Source organism: Budorcas taxicolor, chromosome 11 (genome assembly GCF_023091745.1).
Source record: "Budorcas taxicolor isolate Tak-1 chromosome 11, Takin1.1, whole genome shotgun sequence".
NCBI lineage: Eukaryota > Metazoa > Chordata > Mammalia > Artiodactyla > Bovidae > Budorcas > Budorcas taxicolor.
The window spans coordinates 96,209,177-96,231,999 of record NC_068920.1 but is presented as its reverse complement, the minus strand read 5'-3'; the positions used below and the strand labels follow the sequence as shown (position 1 = coordinate 96,231,999).

The 22,823-nt window shown below is 37.8% G+C and overlaps 1 long non-coding RNA gene across 1 annotated transcript in view; it reads right to left on the bottom strand.

The window, feature by feature from the left end:
• Positions 1-22,823, bottom strand: part of LOC128056949 (uncharacterized) — a 42,627-nt gene that overhangs the window by 5,603 nt on the left and 14,201 nt on the right. The window contains exon 3 of the long non-coding RNA XR_008200189.1: positions 13,488-13,642. This is a non-coding gene — a long non-coding RNA (uncharacterized LOC128056949). The remainder of the gene's footprint in view (positions 1-13,487; positions 13,643-22,823) is intronic.

The following is a 22,823-nucleotide window of genomic DNA, read 5'->3' as shown; positions in this document are numbered from 1 at the left end:
AACTAATAGTTGCTTCTTTGAAAAGATAAACAAAATTGATAGTCCTCTAGCCAGACTCATGAAAAAGGGAGAGGGCCAAATTAATAAAATTAGAAATGAAAATGGAGACTTCCAACTGACACCACAAAAATACAAAGGATCATAAGAGACTACTATGAGCCACCATATGCCGATAAAATGGACAACCAAGAAGAAACAGACAAATCCTTAAAAAGATATAAAAAGATATAGTTTCCTAAGACTGAATCAGGAATAAATAGAAAATATAAATAGACAAATTATCAGTAGTGAAACTGAATTAGTAACTTAAAAATTTCTAACAAACAAAAGTCCAGGACCAGATGACTTCAGAGATGAATTCTATCAAATATTCAGAGAAGAGTTAATATCTATTCTCAAACTATTCCAAAAGTTTCAGAGGAAGGATCACTTCCAAACTTATTCTATGGGGCCAGCATCACCCTGATACCAAAGCCAGACAAAGATATCACAAAAAAAGAAAACTATAGCCAAATATCACTGATGAACATAGATACAAAAATGCTCAACAAAATACTAGCAAATTGACTCAAAAAATATACTAAAAGGGTCATATACCATGATCAAATGGGATTTATTCCAGGGATGCAAGGATCTTTCAGTATCTGCAAATCAATCAAGGTGATACACCACATGAAGAACAAAACCATATGATCACCTCAATAAATGTAGAAAAAGCTTTTTATAAAAATTAAACATCCATTTATGATAAAAACTTTACAGAAAAAAATGGATATATAGAGAACATACCTCAACATAGAGGCATAGTAAAAATCAGAGACATTACTTTGCCGACAAAGGTCTGTCTAGTCAAAGCTATGGTTTTTCCAGCAGTCATGTATGGATGTGAGAGTTGGACCATAAAGAAAGCTGAGCACTGAAGAATTGATGCTTTTGAACTGTGGCATTGGAGAAGACACTTGAGAGCCCTCTAGCCTGCAAGAAGATCAAACCAGTCAATCCTAAAGGAATTCAGACCTGACTATTCATTGGAAGGACTGATGTTGAGGCTGAAACTTCGATTCTTTGGCCACCTGATGCAAAGAACTGACTCACTGGAAAAGACCCTGATGCTGGGAAAGACTGAAGGCAGGAAGAGAAGGGGACAACAGAGGATGCTTGGATGACATCGCCGACTCGATGGACATGAGTTTGAGCAAGCTCCAGGATTTGGTGATGGACAGGGAAGCCTGGCGTGCTGCAGGCCACAGGGTCGCAGAGTCGGACATGACTGAGCAACTGAACTGAACATCAACATAATAAAGCCCATTTATGACAAACCCACAGCTAACATCATACTTAACAGTGAAAAGCTGAAAGCATTTCCTCTACGATCTGGAACAAGACAAGAATGCCCAGTCTCACCACTTTTCTTCAACATATTTCTGGAAGTCCTCATCACGGCAATTAAAGAATAGTAAATAAAAGGAATCCAAATTGGAAAAGAAGTAAAACTGTCATTGTTTGCACATGACATGGTTTAGAACATAGAAAAGTCCTAAAGACACTACTAGAAAATTGCTAGAGCTCATCAATGAATTCAGTAAAGCTGCTAGATACAAAATTAATACACAGAAATCTCTTGATTTCCATACACTAACAATGAAAGATCAGAAAGAGAAATGAAAGAAACAATTCCATTTACCATCACATCTAAAGAGTAAAATACCTAGCATTAAATGGACGGAGGAGCTTGGCAGGCTACAGTCCACAGGGTTGCAAAGAGTCGGACACGACTGAGAGACTTCACTTCACTTCAAGGAGGGAAAAGACCTATACTCCAAAAACTATAAGACATTGATGAAAGAAAGAAACTGAAGACAACACAAACAGATGGAAAGATGTACCATGTTCTTGGATTGGATGAATCAATATTGTTAAAGTGACCATACCACCCAAGGCAATCTACAGATTCAATGCAATCTCTATCAAATCACCAATGGTTTTCCCCACAGAACCAGAATGAATATTTTTTAAATTTGTATAGAAACACAAAAGACCCAAAGTAGCCAAAACAATCTTGAGAAAGAAGGACAGAGCTGGAGGAATCACATGCCCTGACTTCACACTATACTACAAAGCTATAGTAACCAAAAGGTATGGTAGTAGCACAAAAACATACACATGAATTGGAGGAATAGGATAGAAAGCCTAGAAATAGACCCATGCACTGGTAGTCAATTCATCTATGACAAAGGAGGAGGAGGTGAGAATATACAATGGAGAAAAGACAGTCTCTCCAACAAATTAGAAAGCTATCTGTAAAAGAATGAGATTAGAACATTCTCTAAGACAACACACAAAAATAAACTTGAAATGGATTAAAGAACTAAATGTAAGACCAGATATGACAAAACTCCTAGAGGAAAACATAGGCAGAACACTCACTGACATAAACTGTAACGGTATTTTTTTGGATGTCTCCTAAAGGAATGGAAATAAAAGCAAAAATAAACACATGGAACCTAATTAAACTTAAAAGTTTTTTATACAGCAAAGGAAACCATAAACAAGACAAAAAGATAACCTATGCAGTAGGAGAAAATATTTGCGAACAGTGCTACCAACAAGAGATTAATTTCCAAAATATATAAACAGCTCATATAGCTCAACATAAAAAAAAAACAAAGAACTCAATCAAAAAATGGGCAGAAGATCTAAATAGATTTTTTTCCAAATAAGATATGCAGATGGCCAACAAGCATATTAAAATATGCTCAATATAACTAATTATTAGAGAAATTTAAATCAAAACTATAATGAGGTGTCACCTCACACCGGTCAAAATGGTCATTATTAAAAAGTCTACAAATAATAAATGCTAGAGAGGGTGTGGAGGAAAGAGAACCCTCCTACATTGTTGGTGGGAATGTAAATAGGTAAGCCACTATTGAGAATAGTATGAAGGTTCCTTAAAAACTAAAAGTAGAGTTATCATATGATCCTGCAATCTTACTCCTGAACTCTAGAGAAAACCTAATTTGAAAGGATACGTGTATCCCAATGTTCATGGCAGCACTATTTACAATAGCCAAGACATGAAAGCAACCTAAATGCCATCAACGTTGAATATTATGAATATTGCTTAGCCATAAAAAAGAATAAAGTGATGCCATTTGTAGCAATATGGATGGACTTAGAGATTATCATACCAAGTGAAGTATGATATTACTTATATATGCATTCTAAAAAACTTACACAAATCAACTTATTCACAAAACAGAAATAAGACTTACATACATAGAAAACAAGCTGATGGTTACCAAAGGGAATAGCAGGGGCAGGAAGATATATAAATAAGGAGTTTGGATTAATATATACATACCACTGGCTCCAAAATCACTGTGGATGGTGACTGCAGCCATCAAATTGAAAGACGCTTACTCTTTGGAAGAAAAGTTATGACCAACCTAGATAGCATATTCAAAAGCAGAGACATTACTTTGCTGACTAAGGTCTGTCTAGTCAAGGCCATGGTTTTTCCAGTGGTCATGTATGGATGTGAGAGTTGGACTGTGAAGAAGGCTGAATGCCGAAGAATTGATGCTTTTGAACTGTGGTGTTGGAGAAGACTCTTGAGAGTCCCTTGGACTGCAAGGAGATCCAACCAGTCCTTTCTGAAGGAGATCAGCCCTGGGTGTTCTTTGGAAGGAACGATGCTGAAGCTGAAACTCCAGTACCTTGGCCACCTCATGCGAAGAGTTGACTCATTGGAAAAGACTCTGATGCTGGGAGGGATTTGGGGCAGGAGGAGAAGGGGACGACAGAGGATGAGATGGCTGGATGGCATCACGGACTCGATGGATGTGAGTCTGAGTGTACTCGGGGAGTTGGTGATGGACAGGGAGGCCTGGCGTGCTGCAATTCATGGGGTCACAAGGAGTCGGACACGACTGAGCAACTGAACTGAACTGAACCACTATATACAAAACAGATAAGCAACAAGGACCTACTATACAGTATAGGGAACTATGCTCAATATCTTGTAATAATTTATAATGAAAACGAATCTAAAAAAGAATATATATGTATAACTGAATCGTTTTGCTGTACACCTGAAACTAACACATTGTAAATGAAGTATACTTCAATTTTTAAAATGGTTTTCAAAAAAGAAGTGTATATGTATGCAAATTATGTATTCTGACTGAAAACTGATTTATATTTTCAAGTTTGGCTCCATCATTAGAGATCCTTTAGCTTCATATGCCTCCACCTAGTTACTGTAATACACCTGCTGGGCTGGGGTTAGGGCTCTGGGAGAACAGCTTCAGACTGCAGCAGTGTAGAACTCAAGTATCAGAAGGGGTTTGTGAGGCCCGTGTGGTGCCAATCCGAGACGCAAGTAGACTTGAAAACTGCTTGGGCCTTAGAGCTTGCGCTCTCTTACGACTCTTGGAAATGAGACTGGCCCACGAAGAAGAAGCCCAAGCCGCTTCCTGGAAGGTGAGAGATCCGTGTGCTAATCATTCTGCTGTCTCTGCTGATAGCAGCACAGAGAGGTCATTCTACATTGTGCAGTGACCACTCAGCCCAGCACTGATCAATGAACAACTGAGCTGACTCACAAAAAAGGAACCATCTCGCCAGCCAGACCATCAGAGGCATGAAAGCGTAGGCAGATGGCTAGTCAAGACAGAAACTCCCTCTCGTCCGGTATATACTTGACAATGCAGCATATATCATTTAAAAGGCACCAGGCTTTTTTGGGTTTTGTTTTTGATGGGAATCATTTGAGATAGAATTTATCAGAATCCCTGTGCTTATAGCACATAAAGCAGAGAAGTACTATAAATAAGAGTAAGGGAAGCCACATATATGCAAGCCCCCCCAAGATTCTGGTATCAATGAAGATAAGATAAAATCAATAATCTGCCACTACAAACAGGACACTGAAGACAATTGGAAATTACATGTGGTCAACTCAAAGTGCACTAGGTTTACATTTTTGAGATTTACAATTTAAGAGTATTGTTGCTCAAGAAAACTTGACATGTTCTGAAATCTTATAAATCATGTTTGAAATGTTATAGAGTACTTCCCAAACTTGAAAAACATGTACTATTTGCATGTTATTTATAATATGGTGCAGGGAGTTCCCTGGTGACCTAGTGGTTAAGATTCTGGGCTTTCACTGCCGTGGCCTGGATTCAATCCCTGGTCAGGGAACTAAGATCCTGCAAGTTACACAGCATGGCCAAAAATAAGTGTGTGTGTGTGTGTGTGTGTGTGTAATATAAAACTGAAATAAACTCTTTTAAGTTATTGAAAGAAAACAAAACAAATTTTGATCAACACTGGGTTCTCTCTTAAGATTACAAAATCTTTCTAATGCTATTATCTTATGAAGAGCACATTGTCTTATGAAAAGGATATCAAAGAAAGTGGATCCCAAAAAGTAGGTTAAAAAAGTTCCATAGAGATATATTAGGCAGATAATAAAAATATTGTTCTTTTAGGTTTGGGAATATTTGTGACACTTGTCAGCTTTTTAAAATTTGTGATTGGTGTGATTTCTTTTCTCATTCTAATCAAACATTTACATTTTCACCTAATTCTGCATTTATGATCTTGCATTCTTTTTTCTTAAAGAGAACAAAACTGTATAAGCTTCAGGCCACTCCTATCTTAGACCTGGATCTGCATCTGGTCAGGATGTAAAGATAATTTGATGGGAATCACTTGACATAGACTCAACAATGTCATTAAGGATTTTCTTTCTTTCTATCCCTCTGCTTTGACATCTATGATGTCAATATCATCTCAATGCTTGGTTCCTTCATGGTGACAAAATGGCTACAAGAGTGCCAACCTTCCATCTGTATTCTGCTCTATTCAGGAGAGTGACAGCTGCCTTTCCATTGTTCTCTCAGAATGAGAAACTTGAAACAGAAACCCCTGTCTACTAGCCTGATTGATTACCTGCAGGTTCCTGAATCCAATTGGCTTAGGTTTGGATTACTTGAATAATTCACTGTAGTAAGGTGGATGGAATTACTGCAGTGGGGTTAGTCTCCTCTCAAAACTTCTGGCTGGTACACATTGAAAGTGAAAATGATTCTGAGGAGATGACCACATACATGTCTTTTGGAGAGAAGACATGAGAAGGGTAAAATGGCTATTTATCTATTCAGCAACCATCTCCCTGGAACATACCATGGACTCAATTCTATGTTAAGTGTCAGATATAATGAAGATAAACATAAATAAGAAACAGATGCTCTCTGGCTCCTCCTAATTGGAGCAAATACTTCATTTTTAAAAATAAATTGAGTTTAGTATATCTGATTCTAATACTACTACAAAATGAATTTAGAAACTTCAATAAATTCTACTTTTAAGTCTTCACTTATTCAGTAAACACACAATACATGACTACTGTATACTCATCATGGAGTAGGATACAAAATGCAGTTTCTGACATCATGAGTTAAAATGTTTATTGAAATGACTTAAAGAAATGAAAAATTTAAATGATACAATGTTTAAATAGCTAAAATAAATAACTATCTGTTTAAAAATGGCAATAGAAGAGATGATCCAAGATAGTACAAGAATAGCTTCTGATGACTGGTACAGATGGTAATGAAGCTACAGGAGTTAAATAATTTTTAATTATCAGTTCAGTTCAGTCGCTCAGTCATGTCCGACTCTTCGTGACCCCATGAACTGCAGCACGCCAGGCCTCCCTGTCCATCACCAACACCCAGAGTCCACCCAAACCCATGTCCATTGAGTCGGTGATGCCATCAAACCATCTCATTCTCTGTCGTCCTCTTCTCTTGCCCTCAATCTTTCCCAGCATCAGGGTCTTTTCCAATGAGTCAGCTCTTCACATCAGGTGGCCAAAGTATTGGAGTTTCGGCTTCAACATCAGTCCTTCCAATGAACACCCAGGACTAATCTCCTTTAGGATGGACTGGTTAGATCTCCTTGCAGTCCAAGGGACTCTCAAGAGTCTTCTCCAATACCACAGTTCAAAAGCATCAATTCTTTAGTGCTCAGCTTTCTTTATAGTCCAACTCTCGCATCCATACATGACCACTGGAAAAACCATAGCCTTGACTAGATGGACCTTTGCTGACAAAGTAATGTCTCTGCTTTTTAATATGCTGTCTAGGTTGGTCATAACTTTCCTTCCAAGGAGTAAGCATCTTTTAATTTCGTGGCTGCAATCACCATCTGCAGTGATTTTGGAGCCCAGAAAAATAAAGTCAGCCACTATTTCCACTGTTTCCCCATCTATTTCCCATGAAGTGATGGGACCAGATGCCATGATCTTAGTTATCTGAATGTTGAGCTTTAAGCCAACTTTTTCACTCTCCTCTTTCACCTTCATCAAGAGGCTCCTTAGTTCTTCTTCACTTTCTGCCATAAGGGTGGTGTCATCTGCATATCTGAGGTTATTGATATTTCTCCTAACAATCTTGATTCCAGCTTGTGCTTCATCCAGCCCAGCATTTCTCATGATGTACTCTGCATAGAAGTTAAATAAGCAGGGTGACAATATACAGCCTTAACGTACTCCTTTTCCTATTTGGAACCAGTCTGTTGTTCCATGTATGGAGATATATATATATATATATATATATATATATATATATATATATATATATAAAGGAAGCTATTAATTCTGACTGAGAAAGTAGGTGGCAGGCATTGGCCTAAAGTATTTGAATTTTCACTTTCAACTACTAGGGATTGTTATCAGTGATTACCTCCAAGCTAGGCGATAAATAGGAAGCAAACACAAATGTGCACTTTGACCTGCTGTGTTACTCTCAGTACTCAGTTCTCTTGTCAAGATCCTACTTCCCCAAGTCAGACGTGAGACAGAAAACACAACAGACACCACTACAAGAGGGATTTGCATTGAACAGTCTGAGTCTAGCACTTCATGACTTTGTTAGTCTCTAAAGAAGGCTGGTGGCTCAGAGGTTAAAGCATCTGCCCGCAATGTGGGAGACCTGGATTTGATCCCTGGGTCAGGAAGATCCCCTGGAGAAGCCTGGTAGGCTACAGTCAATGGGGTCCCAAAGAGTCAGACACGACTGAACGACTTCACTTTCACTTTAAAGAAGGTGAAGTGATATAATGGAAAGAACGTTACTCCAGGGACTGGCAGAATTGATTTCTATTTCCAACTCTACTTATTCACCTGATACCTTGGGCAAGTCATAGTCTTTCTGAGCCTTAGTTTACTCAGAGCATAGACTAATTTTCTATTCTGATCATTCCCCTCTTCTATACTATGTCAGCTCCTTAAAGGACTGCTTGTCTTGTAGGACCATTTTGCTGGACACTCTGACATTCAATTCATCTTCACAGAAATTTATCTGTGTAACTGCCACTTCTGCTACTCAGAAACCCTCTTCATTGTATTGGTTGCTTTTGTGCTTCTTAGTAATAATTTGCCCACCTCCAGCAGTTATGCTCCATGTACTAAGAATCGTCTAATCTCCATCACCAGCTTTGCATTTAACCTCTGTATTCATTCACTGCACAAATATTTATTGGTGGCAAAAAAAAAGTAACTGAAATTTAGGATAGGTTATATTACTGAAAATTTTACTTATATGTGTATGTGTGTGCTTAATAAATTTAAATGTTGTTTTGTTTTGACTGAAGTCTAATTAACATACAATATTATATTAGTTTCTGGTATATAATATAATGAGATTATATTTGTATACACAGCAAAATGATCACTACAATAAATCCAGTCAACATCTGTCTTCATACATAGTTAAAAATTTTTTTATTCTTGTGATGAGGACTTTTAAACATCTCTATTAACAACTTTCAAACATGAAATACAGTATTATTACTGATATCATACTGTACATTAAATTACTATGACTTACTTATTTTATAACTGGAAGTTTGTATTCTCTGACCATCTCCCATTCACCTATTTTACCCATCCTGCACTGCTGATTTCAGGCAACCACTGATCTATTCTGTGTACCTATGAGCTTGCTTCTTTCATATTTCGTGTATAAGTGAGATCATATAGTATTTGTCTTTTTCTGTCTGACATTTCACTTAGCAAAATACCCTCTAGATCCACCCATGGATCTAGAATGTTGTCAGAATTGGCAAGCTTTCCATTTTTTATGGAAATCTTTTATTTTCCATTTTTTATGGAAATCTTTTATTTTCCTTTTTTTATGGAAATCTTTTATTTTCCATTTCTTTTTTTATGCCTGAATAGTATTCAGTTGTACATGTATGCAACATCTTCATCCTTTCATCTAGTGATAGACACAGGTTGCTTCCACATCTTGGCTATTGTAAATACATCTTTTCAAATTAGTGGCTTTGTTTTCTTTGGATAAATACTTAGAAATGAAATTGCTGGATCATGAAGAACCTCTGTACTGTAGCTGTACCAGTTCACGTTCCCATCAATAGAGTACAAGTGTTCCCTTTTTTCCACGTTCTCACCAACATGTTATTTCTTTTATTTTTGATAATAGCCATTCTAACAGGTATGAGGTGATACCTCATTGTGGTTTTGCTTTGCATTTCTTTGATGATTAATGATACTGTGAGCATCTTTTCACATACCTGTTGGTATGTCTTCTTTGGAAAAATGTCTATTCAGATCCTCTGCCCAAGTGTTACTCATACTGCTATATGAGTTCTTTCTATATTTTGGATATTAACCCTTAACTCATGTGATATGCGAATATTTCCTCCCATTCTGTAGGTTGCCTTTTCATGTTATTAATAATTTTTACCGTGCAGAAGTTTTTCAGTTTGATGTAGCCCAACTTGTTTATTTTTGCTTTTGTTGCCTTTGGTTTCGGAGTCAGATCCAAATAATCATCACCAAGACTGATGTCAAGAAACTTACTGTCTATGTTTTCTTTTAAGAGTTTTATGGTTTTAGGTCCTACATTCAAGTCTGTAAGAGTCAATTTTTGTGTATGGAGTCAGCAGTCTACTTTCATTTTTTTGCATGTGGCTGTCCAGTTTTCAGTGTATAGATCTTTTATACCCCTGGTTAAAAGTATTCCTTTTTGAAACTATTGTAAATGAAACTGTTTTCTTAATTCCTCTTTAGAAAACACCCTGATGCTGGGAAAGATTGAAGGCAGGAGGAGAAGGGGATGACAGAGGACAAGATGGTTGGATGGCATCACTGACTCGACGGACAAGAGTTTGAGCAAGCTCCAGGAGTTGGTGATGGACAGGGAAGCCTGGCGTGCTGCAGTCCATGTGGTCACAAAGAGTCAGACACAACTGAGGGGCTGAACAACAAAAATAATAGTTCATTATTAATGTCTAGAGAGAAAACTCATTTTTTATACTGATTTTGTATCCTGCAATTTTACTGAATCCATTTATTTGTTCTCACAGGTTTTTGGTGGCATCTCTAGAGATTTTTTAATATATAATATCAAATTACTTGCAAATAGTGACAGTTTTATCTCTTCCTTTTCAATCTGAATGCTTTTTATTGCTTCTTACTCTTCATTGCTTTGGTTCAAACTTCCAATATTATGTTGAACTGGAAGTGGAAGAGTGGGCATCTTTGTCTTGTTCCTGACCTTAGAGGGAACTATCAGCTTTTCTCTGTTGAGTATGATGTTATCTGCGGTCTTATCATAGGCAGTACGGCTTATATTTTGTTGCCTCTATACCCAGTTTGTTGAGAGTTTTTAATCATACATTAAAGTTGAACTTTGTCAAATGTTTTTTCTGTATCTATTGAGATGATCATTTTTATCCTTCCTTTTATTAATGTGGTGTATCATATGACTGGTTTAAGAAAACAAGACCATCCTTGCATCCTTGGAGTCAATTTTCCTTGATCATGGTGTATGATCCTTTTAATGTATTGTTGAACTTGGTTTGCTAAAATTTTGTTGAGAATTTTTATGTCTATATTCATCGGGGATATTTGCCTGTACTTTCCTATCCTTGTGTCATTGTCCGGTTTTGGTATCAAGACAATACTGATTTCATAAAATGAGTTTGGAAGAGTTCCCTCGTCTTTCATTTTTTGAAAGAGTTTGAGAAATGCTATGTTCTCAGTCGTTCAGTCATGTCTGACTCTTTGTGGACCTATGGACTGTAGCCTGCCAGGCTCCTCTGTCCATGGAATTCTCCAGGCAAGAATACTGGAATGTGTTGCCATTTCCTACTCCAGGGGCTCTTCCTGACTGACCCAAGGATAAAACCCATGTGTCTCCTGCACTGGGAGGCAGATTCTTTAAGACTAGCGCCACCTGGGCAGCACACAGTTTGAGAAGGATTGGTATTAATCTTTCTCTGAATGTTTGGCAGAATTCATCTGTTAAGCTGTCTGGTCCTGGACAGCTGTCTGGACTTTTGTTTTTTGGACAGTTTTGGATTACTGATTCAAAATCCTTCCTAGCAATCAAGCTATTCAGATTTTCTATTTCTTCATGATTCAGTCTCGGAAGGTTGTATGTTTCTAGAAATGCATCCATTTCTTCTAGGTTGTCCAATTTGTTAATGTATAATTGTTCATAGTAGTCACTTATAATACTTTGGATTTCTGTGGTACCAGGTGTAATGTCTCATCTTTCATTTCTTATTTTATTTCTTTTGAGTATTCTCTCTCTTTTTTCTTGGTGAATCTAGCTAAAGGCTTATCAATTTTGTTTATCTTTTCAAAAAGAATCAGCTCTTTTAAAATTAATCTATTTTTTTCCAGTCTCTATTTCATTTATTTCTGTTCTGCTTTTTGTTATTTCCTTCCTTCTACTAACTTTGGATTTCATTTGTTCTTCTTTCCTGGTTGCTCAGAGGGTAAAGCATCTGCCTGCAATGTGGGAGACATGGGTTCAATTCCTGGGTCAGGGAGATCCCCTGGAGAAGGAAATGGCAACCCACTCCAGTATTCTTGCCTGGAGAATCCCATGGATGGAGGAACCTGGTAGGCTACAGTCCACGGGATCACAAAGAGTCAGACTCGACTGAGCAACTTCACTTTCTTTTCTTTCTTTTTCTAGTTCCTTGGATGTAAAATTAGGTTCTTTAGGAATCTTTCTTTTTCTTAATATAGATTTTATTGCTATGAACGTCCCTCTTAGAATTGCTTTTGCTGAATCCCATAAATTTTGATATATTGTATTTCCATTTTCATTTGTTCCAAAGTATTTTTTAATTTTTCTTTTGATTTCTTTGTTAACCCATTGATTGTTCAGTAGCATACCATTTACTGCTGCTGCTAAGTCACTTCAGTCATGTCCGACTCTGTGCGACCCCATAGATGGCAGCCCACCAGGCTCCTCTGTCCACAGGATCCTCTAGGCAAGAATACTGGAGTGGGTTGCCATTTACTTCTCTGAGCATACCATTTAATCCCCACATATTTGTGAATTTTTCAGTTTTCTTCTTGTTATTGGCTTCTAGTTTCATACCACAGTGATCAAAAAAGATGCTTAATATGATTTCAGTCTTTGTAAATTTGCTAAAACTTGTTTTGAGGTCTAATATATGATCTCCTAGAGGACGTGGGCTACCGTCTATGGGGTCGCACAGAGTTAGACACGACTGAAGCGACTTAGCAGCAGCAGCAGAGGACGTTCCATGTACAAATAAGAAGAACGTTTATTCTGTTGCTTTTGGATGGAATGTTCTGTACAAATCTGTTAAGCTCATATGATCTAATGAGTCATTTAAGGCTGATGTTTCTTTATTAGTATTCTTTCTAGGTGATCTAGACTTCCCTGGTGGCTCAGACGGTAAAGTGTCTGTCTACAATGCAGTAGACCCGGCTTCAATCCCCGGGTTGGGAAGATCCCCAGGAGAAGGAAATGGCAATCCACTCCAGGACTATTGCCTGGAAAATCCCATGGACAGAGGAGCCTGGTAGGCTACAGTCCATGGAGTCGCAAAGAGTCGGACACGACTGAGCAACTTCACTTCACTTCACCAGGTGATCTATCTATTGATATATGTGGAGTATTGAAGTCCTTTACTATTAAACATTATTGTATTGCTATCTATGTCTCACTTTAGGTCTGTTAATATTTGCTTTATATATTTTGTGCTTACATATGGGTGCAAAAATATTTTAAAATGTAGTATCCTCTTACTGAATTGATCCCTTTATGATTATGTAATGCTCTTTAATTACAGTCAGTGTTTTAAAGTCTATTTTGTCTGATATAAATATAGCTATTCTGCTTTTGGTGGGGGCGGGGGGGGGGTTCCATTTGCATGGAACATTTCTTTCAATAGCTTTACTTTCAGTCAGTGTGTGTCCTCAAACAGTGTTTTATTTCCAAATAACACTTAATTTAAAGACCCTGAAAACCTATCCAGACTTAAACAGAAATAGTTAAATCTTCATGCTCTCCGAGGTGAAATTGCTGAGACAAATTTCAAGACTTAGTACAGGCAACTGCTAAGTGCTATCTCACTTACCTTCTATCTACTCAGACTCCATGAAAGCCATGTTTGATTACCTGCAAGGGATCCTTGTCTGTGCACCGTCTCCACTCCAGGCCTAGCCAAATGTCTGCTGTACCCTCCCTGTTTCTCTCTCTCCCTGACCCATCTCTAGGCCCACCTTCCTTCAGAGACCCTTCTCCAAGGCAATCTGGTCTTCTTTCTGCTGACTCTGAAAAAAATAAAATTAAATGTATTTGAAATCTACATATTGATATTCTCTGAAATACAAGGTGTCAAAACTGTTTCACATTAATATCATCCTGAAAAAAAGATACTTGAATACATATTTCAGTTTTTCCCTATAATACAAATTAACATGAAGAGCTAAAAAATTGGGAAACTGCTTTACAAAAGACAAGTGTGGAGTGCTGATACTAGGGTGTTGCCATAAATTATAAAAAATGAAATTGCACGTTTGTTTATAAAATAACACAATCAAAATTATTGAAATAATATATAATTTAGAAATACAATAATATTATTTAAAATGTTAAATAATAAACTTACTTAAAAATAAGGAAATCAGGACAGATACATTATTTTTTCATTGCTAATTATTTAAGTAGTAAGTGTATACATTCTTCACATCAGTTTTTAATATAATTTAAATGAGTTTAAAGTCCCCTTTGTACTTTCCACATTTTCTCAGTCTTAGTTCTTTTTTCATCTCCCCATTATTATCACTTTGCTATATCTTCTTCCAGGACTCTTTCCTTGCATTTACATAATCTTTCTACAAGGTTTAATATTTTACATGAAAAAACTAAACAGCTTTTGTACAAAGAAATAAGAGCTGAACTTCTGTTCTAAGGTATAATTTTCCAGACAGGAACATTTTCATTTCTGGGCTCTAGTGAATGTTGAAGAAGCAATGTTAAATCTAAAATCAAAACACTTTAAAAAATGCAACATTCAACTATCTGCTACAAGGAACTCACAAAATGTAAACATTAGTAAAAAGAAACGTCAACATGAATGACATTTTAAAACCTTTAGTTGTGCAAAAAGTTTAGGAAAAAGAAAACTTTAAAGGTAGGTATTATTCCAGTTTATTACTAGGAATTATTTTTGTCATCCCATTGTTAACTCTATTAATAATCTAATTAGTCTGTCAGGCACATACTGTCCATTGTACTTTTATTATGCACAGTAAGCTATATCTAGAGCTGTTTTTAAGGCAAATTAACAATGCTGTGATTCAGTCACTCAGTTGTGTCTGATTCTTTGTGACCCTATGAACTCCAGCACACCAGGCTTCCTTGTCCTTCACTGTCTCCCAGAGTTTGCTCAAACTCATGTCCGTTGAGTTGGTGATGCCATCCAACCATCTCATCCTTTGTCACCCACTTCTCCTCTTGCCTTCAATATTTCTCAGCATCATGGTTTTTTCCAATGAGTCAGCTCTTCACATCAGGTGACCAAAGTATTGGAGTTTCAGATTCAGCATCAGTCCTTCCAATGAATATTCAGGGTTCATTTCCTTTAGGTTGACTGATTTGATCTCTGTGTTGTCCAAGAGACTCTCAAGAGTCTTCTCCAACACCACAGTTCAAAAGCATCAATTCTTCGGTGCGCAGACTTCTTTATAGTCCAACTCTCACATTCATACATGACTACTGGAAAAACCATAGCTTTGACTATACAGACTTTTGTCAGCAAGTGATGTGCTTTTTAATATGCTGTCTAGGTTGGTCACAGCTTTCCTTCCAAGGAGCAAGCACATTTTAATTTCATGGTTGCAGTCACTATCCATAGTGATTTTAGAGCCCAAGAAAATAAAGTCTGTCACTGTTTTCATTTTTTTCCCCATCTATTTGCCATAAAGTGATGGGACCAAAATCACTGCAGATGGTGATTGCAGCCATGAAATTAAAAGATGCTTACTCCTTGGAAGAAAAGTTATGACCAACCTAGACAGCTTATTCAAAAGCAGAGACATTACTTTGCCAACTAAGGTCCATCTAGTCAAGGATATGGTTTTTTCCTGTGGTCATGTATGAATGTGAGAGTTGGACTGTGAAGAAGGCAGAGTGCTGAAGAACTGATGCTTTTGAACTGTGGTATTGGAGAAGACTCTTGAGAGTCCCTTGGACTGCAAGGAGATCCAACCAGTCCCTTCTGAAGAAGATCAGCCCTGGGATTTCTCTGGAAGGAATGATGCTAAGCTGAAACTCCAGTACTTTGGCCACCTCATGTGAAGAGTTGACTCATTGGAAAAGACTCTGATGCTGGGAGGGATTGGGGGCAGGAGGAGAAGGGGACGACAGAGGATGAGATGGCTGGATGGCATCACTGACTCGATGGATGTGAGTCTGAGTGAACTCCGGGAGTTGGTGATAGACAGGGAGGCCTGGAGTGCTGCAATTCATGGGGTCACAAAGAGTCGGACACGACTGAGCAACTGAACTGAACTGAACTGAACTGATGGGACCAGATGCCACGATCTTCGTTTGTTGAACACTGCATTTTAAGTTAGCTTTTTCACTCTCCTCTTTCACACTCACCAAGAGGTTTTTAGTTCCTCTTTGCTTTCTGCCATTAGGGTGGAATCATCTGCATATCTGAGATTACTGATATTTCTCCTGGCAATCTCGATTTCAGCTTGTGATTCACCCAGCCGGCATTTCACATGAAGTACTCTGCATATAAGTTAAATAAGCAGGATGACAATATACATCCTTGTCATACTTCTTTCCTAATTTGGAACCAGTCTATTGTTCCATGTCCGGTTCTAACTGTTGCTTCTTGACCTGCATACAGGTTTCTCAGAAGACAGGTAAGGTGATTGGGTATAACAGAAAGACAAAACAGATAGACAGACACATACAAAAAAATAAAGGAATCCAAACACTAAAGATAGTCATCAAGTCACACTCAGTTCAGTTCAGTTCAGTCGCTCAGTCGTGTCCGACTCTTTGTGACCCCATGAATCGCAGCACGCCAGGCCTCCCTATCCATCACCAACTCCAGGAGTTCACTCAGACTCACGTCCATCGAGTCAGTGATGCCATCCAACCATCTCATCCTCTGTTGTCCCCTTCTCCTCCTGCCCCCAATCCCTCCCAGCATCAGAGTCTTTTCCAATGAGTCACACTGGAAGAAAGCAAAAGAAGAAAAGAACAAAAAAGAACTCTAGAAACCTCCAAACAAATAACAAAATGGCAATAAGTACAAATCTATCAATAATTATTTTTTGAAGTAGAATTGAGTTACAATGTTGTGTCAGTTCAATAAGTTCTTTAAATGTAATAAACTAAATGCTCCAATTAAATGATATAGAATCGCTGCTGCTGCTGCTAAGTCACTTCAGTCGTGTCCGACTCTGTGTGACTCCATAGACAGCAGCCCACTAGGCTTCCCCGTCCCTGGGATTCTCCAGGCAAGAACACTGGAGTGGGTTGCCATTTCCTTCTCCAATAGAATCGCTAAGTGGATACAAAACAAAACCCAAGTATAAGCTGCCTACAAGAGACTCACTTCAGATCTAAAGATTCACATGGATTGAAAGTGCAGAGATGAAAAAAGTATTCCATGCAAATGGAAATCAATAGACAGTCATTGTGGTAATACTTAGGCAAAAACTGTAAAAAGATACAAAGAAGAATATTACATAATCATCAAGGGATAAATCTAAGAAAAAGATATGACAATTGTAAATATATATGCATCCAACATAGGAGCACCTAAATACATAAAACAAACATTGACATAATGGGAGAAACTGACAGTAACACAGTAATAGTAGGTGACCTTAAAACCCCACTTATATCATCCAGACAAAAACTCAATTAGGAAACACTGGCCTTAAATGATACATTAAACCTGATGAATATATATATTCACACACACACACACACACACACACACATATATATAGAGAGAGAGAACATTCTAAACAAAGTCTCAGTAAATTTAAGAAAACTGAAGTCATATCAAGCATCTTTTCTAACCACAATGCTATGAGACTAGAAATCAATTAAAAGGAAAAACACAAACATATAAAGACTAAACTATATGCTCGTAAACAACCAATGGATTACTGAAGAAATCCAAGAAGAAATAAAAAAGACTTGGGGACAAACAAAAATGAAAACACAATGATCCATAATATATGGGACATAGTAAAATCACTTCTAATTCTAAAAAGAAAGTTTATAGTGATATAAGACTACCTCAGGAAGCAAGAAAAATCTCAAATAAACGACCTAACCTTACACCTAAAGTAATTGGAAAAAAAAGAACAAACAAAACCCAAAGGTGGTAAAAGGAAATAAATCGTAAAGATCCAAACAGAAATAAATGAAATGGACTTAAAAAAATAGAAAATACCAATGAAACTAATACTTGCTTCTTTGAAAAGATAAACAAAGTTAAAGCGTTAGCCAAACTCATCAGAAAAAAAGAAAGTGAAGTCGTTCAGTCGTGTCCGACTCTTTGTGACCCCGTGAACTGTAGCCCACCAGGCTCCTCCGTCCATGGGATTCTCCAGGCAAGAATACTGGAGTGAGTTGCCATTTCCTTCTCCAGGGGATCTTCCCGACCCAGGGATCAAACCCAAGTCTCCCGCATTGCAGGCAGATGCTTTAATCTCTGAACCACCAGAAAAAAAGAGACAGGGCCCAAATCAATAAAATCAGAAATGAAAGAGAAGTTACTATTAACACCACAGAAATACAAAGAATCATAAGAGATTACTAAGAACAACTATATGTCAATAAAATGGACAATCTAGAAGAAATGGAAAAATTCCTAGAAATGTATTATATCCCAATACTGATCCAGGAATAAATTAAAAATACAAACAGATCAATTACCAGTTATAAAACTTAATCCATAATTTTAAGAAACTCCCATCAAAGAAAAGTCTAGGACTAGACGGCTTTATAGGTGAATTCTGCCAAATATTTAGAGAAGAGACAACACCTCTTCTGCTCAAACTACTCCAAAAATTTGCAGGGAAAGTCACCATAACCCTGAAACCAAAACCAGACAAAGATACCACACAAAAAGAAAACCATGGGCCAATATCACTGATGAAGATAGATGCAAAAATCCTTAACAAAATATTATCAAACCAAATCCAAGAATACATTAAAAGGATCAGAGACCATGATCAAGTGGATTTATTTCAGGGATGCAAGGATGGTCCAGTGTCCACAAATTGATCAATGTGATATAGCACATTAACAAACTAAAACATTAAAATCATATAATGATCTCAGTAGATACAGAAAAAGCCTCTGACAGAATTCAGTATCAATTTGTGATAAAAAAAAAATTCTCCACAAAATGGGTATAGAGGGAACATACCTCAATATAAAAAGATCATATATGATAAGCCCAGAACTGACATTATACTCAGGAGTAAAAAGTTGAAAGCATTTCCTCTGAGGTCTCAAACAAGACAAGAATGCCCACACACTGCTTTTATTCAACACAGTATTGGAAGTCTTAACCACAGAAATAAGACAAGAACAAAAAATAAAAGGAATTTAAATTGAAAAGGAAGAAGTAAAACTGTCAAAAACTGTTTGAAGCTGGCGTAATACTATACATGGACATATGTGTTAGTCACTCAGTCTGACTCTTTGCAACCCCACGGACTATAGACCACCAGGCTCCTCCATCCATAGGATTTTCCATGCAAGAATACTTGCCAAATGGAGTGAGTTGCCATTTCCTGGGCTGCCATCTATGGGGTCGCACAGAGTCGGACACAACTGAAGCGACTTACCAGCAGCAGCAGCAGCTCCAGGGAATCTTCCAGACCCAGGGATCAAACCCAGGTCTCCTGCATTGCAGGCCACCAGGGAAGATAACACTATACACAGAAAATCCTAAAGATGCCACCCCAAAACTACTAGAGCTCATCAATGAATTCAGTAAAGTTGAAGGATACAAAATTAAGATACAGAAATATCTGTTGCATTCCTGTACACTAAAAAAAAACTATATCACAAGGAGAAATTAAGGAAACAATCCCATTTACAACCACATCCAAAGAATACCAAGAAATAAACTTAACCAAGGAGGCAAAAGACCTGTATTCAGAAAACTTTTAAGACACTGACCTGATAAAATAAACCAAAGGTGACACAAACAAGTGAAAAATTACCACGTTCATGGCTTGAAAGAATTAACATTGTTAAAATGACCACACTACCCAAGAACAGATTCAATGCAATCCCTATCAAAATATCAATGGCATTTTCCACAGAACTAGAACAAATAACATTTAAATTTGTATGGGAACACTGAAGACTCCAAATAGCCAAAAATAAAAATTTGAGAAAGAGCTGGAAGTATCACACTCCCTGACTTCAGAATATACTACAGTGTGATAGTAATCAAAACAGTATAGTACTGGCACAAAAACAGACAATGGAACAGAATAGAGAGCCCAGAAATAAAACATATACTTATGGTCAATTAATCCATGACACAGGAGGCAAGAATTCACAAGGGTAAAGACAATCTCTTCAATAACAGTGCCGGAAAAACTGGACAACGACACATAAAAGAATAAAATCAGAACATTTGCTCACATCATGTACAAAATAAACTCAAAATGGATTAAAATGTAATACTGGAAATCATAAAATTCCTGGAAAAAATACAGGTAAAACACTCTTTGATGTCCAATGTAGCAATGTTTTTGCATCTGTCTCCTAAAGCATAGGAAATAGAAGCAAAAATAAACAAATTGGACCTAATTAAACTTAGCTTTGTGGGTAAAGCATCTGCCTACAATGCGGGAGACCCGGGTTCAATCCTTGGGTCGGGAAGATCCCCTGGAGAAGGAAATGGCAACCCACTCCAGTACTCTTGCCTGGAAAATCCCAGGGACTGAGAAGCCTGGTAGGCTACAGTCCCATGGGGTTGCAAAGAGTCAGACACAACTGAGTGACTTTCCCTTCCCTTTGCACAGCAAAGGAAACCATCAACAAAATGAGAAGACTGAATGGGAGAAAATATTTGCTAGTGATATGCCTGATAAAGCATTAACATTAAAATATATAAACAACCTATACAACTCAATCTCAAAAAAACAGAAACCAATAACAAATGTCCCCAATTCAAGAAATACCTGGAGTAACAGGCAAATTAGACATTGGAGTACAAAATAAAGCAGGTCAAAGGCTAATAGAGTTTTGCCAACAGAACGCACCAGTTATAGCAAACACCCCCTTCTAACAACACAAGAGACGACTCTACACATGGACATCACCAGATGGTCAATACTGAAATCAGATTGATTATATTCTTTGCAGCCAAAGATGGAGCAGCTCTATACACGCAGCAAAAACAAGACTGGGAATTGACTGTGGCTCAGATCAAGAACTCCTTATTGCCAAATGCAGACTGAAATTGAAGAAAGTAGGAAAACCACTAAGCCATTCTGTTACGACCTAAATCAAATCTGTTACATTTATACAGTGGAAGTGACAAATAAACTCAAGGGATTAGATCTGATAGACAGAGTGCCTGAAGAACTATGGATGCAGGTTGTACAGGAGGCAGGGATCAAGACCATCCCCAAGGAAAAGAAAAAGGCAAAATGGTTGTCTGAGGAGGCCTTACAAAGAGCTGTGAATATAAGAGAAGCAATAGGCAAAGGAGAAAAGGAAAGATACACCCATTTGAATGCAGAGTTCCAAAGAATAGTAAGGAGAGATAAGAAAGCCTTCCCCAGTGATCAGTGCAAAGAAATAGAGGAAAGCAATAGAATGGGAAAGACTAGAGATCTCTTCAAGAAAATTAGAGATTCCAAGGGAACATTTCATGCAAAGATGGGCTCGATAAAGGACAGAAATGGTATAGACCTAACAGAAGCAGAAGATATTAAGAAGAGGTGGCAAGAATACACAGAAAGGCTATGCAAAAAAGAACTTCATGACCCAGATAATCACGGTGGTGCGCTCACTCACCTAGAGCCAGACATCCTGGAATGCGAAGTCAAGTGGGCCTTGGAAGCATCAATACGAACAAAGCTATTGGAGGTGATGGAATTCCAGCTGAGTTATTTCAAATCCTAAAAGAGGATGCTGTGAAAGTGCTGCACTCAATATGGCAGCAAATTTGGAAAACTCAGCAATGGCCACAGGACTGGAAAAGGTCAGTTTTCATTCCAACCTCGAAGAAAGGCAATGCCAAAGAATGCTCAAACTACCACACAATTGCACTCATCTCACATGCTAGCAAAGTAATGCTCAAAATTCCAAGCCAGGCTTCAACAGTATGTGAACCATGAATTTCCAGATATTCAAGCTGGATTTAGAAAAGGCAGAGGAACCAGAGATCAAATTGCCAACATCTGTTGGATCATCAAAAAAGCGAGAAAGTTCCAGAAAAACATCTACTTCTGCTTTATTGTCTATGCCAAAGCCTTTGATTGTGTGGATCACGACAAACTGGAAAATTCTTCAAGAGATGGGAGTACCAGAACACCTGACCTGACTCCTGAGAAATCTGTATGCAGGTCAAGAAGAAACAGTTAGAACTGAACATGGAACAGTATACTGGTTCCACATTGGGAAACGAGTACATCAAGGCTGTATACTGTCACCCTGCTTATTTAACTTATATGCAGAGTACATCATGAGAAATGCTGGACTGGATGAAGCACAATTAGAATCAAGATTTCCAGCAGAAATACTAATAACCTCAGATATGCAGATGACACCAGCCTTATGGCAGAAAGTGAAGAAGAACTAAAAAGCCTCTTGATGAAAGTGAAAGAGGAGAGTGAAAAAAGTTGGCTTAAAACTCAACATTCAGAAAACTAAGACCATGGCATCCAGTCCCATCACGTCATGGCAAATAGATAGGGAAACAATGGAAACAGTGAGAGACCTTATTATTTTGGGCTCCAAAATCACTGCAGATGGACTGTAGCCATGAGATTAAAAGACACTTGCTCCTTGGAAGAAAAGTTATGACCAACCTAGACAGTGCATTGAAAAGCAGAGACATTACTTTGCCAACAAAGGTTTGTCTAGTCAAAGCTATGGTTTTTCCAGTCACTATGGATGTGAGAGTTGGACTATAAAGAAAACTGAGCGCTGAAGAATTGATGCTTTTGAACTGTGGTGTTGGAGAAGACTCTTGAGAGTCCCTTGGGTTGCAAGGAGATCCAACCAGTCCATCCTAAAGGAAATCAGTCCTGAATATTTGTTGGAAGGACTGATGCTGAAGCTGAAACTCCAATACTTTGGCCATGCAAAGTGAAGAACTAACTCATTGGAAAAGACCCTGAAGCTAGGAAAGATCGAAGGCAGGAGGGAAAGAGGACAACAAAGGATGAGATGGTTGGATACCATCACCAACTTGATAGACATGAGTTTGAGTAG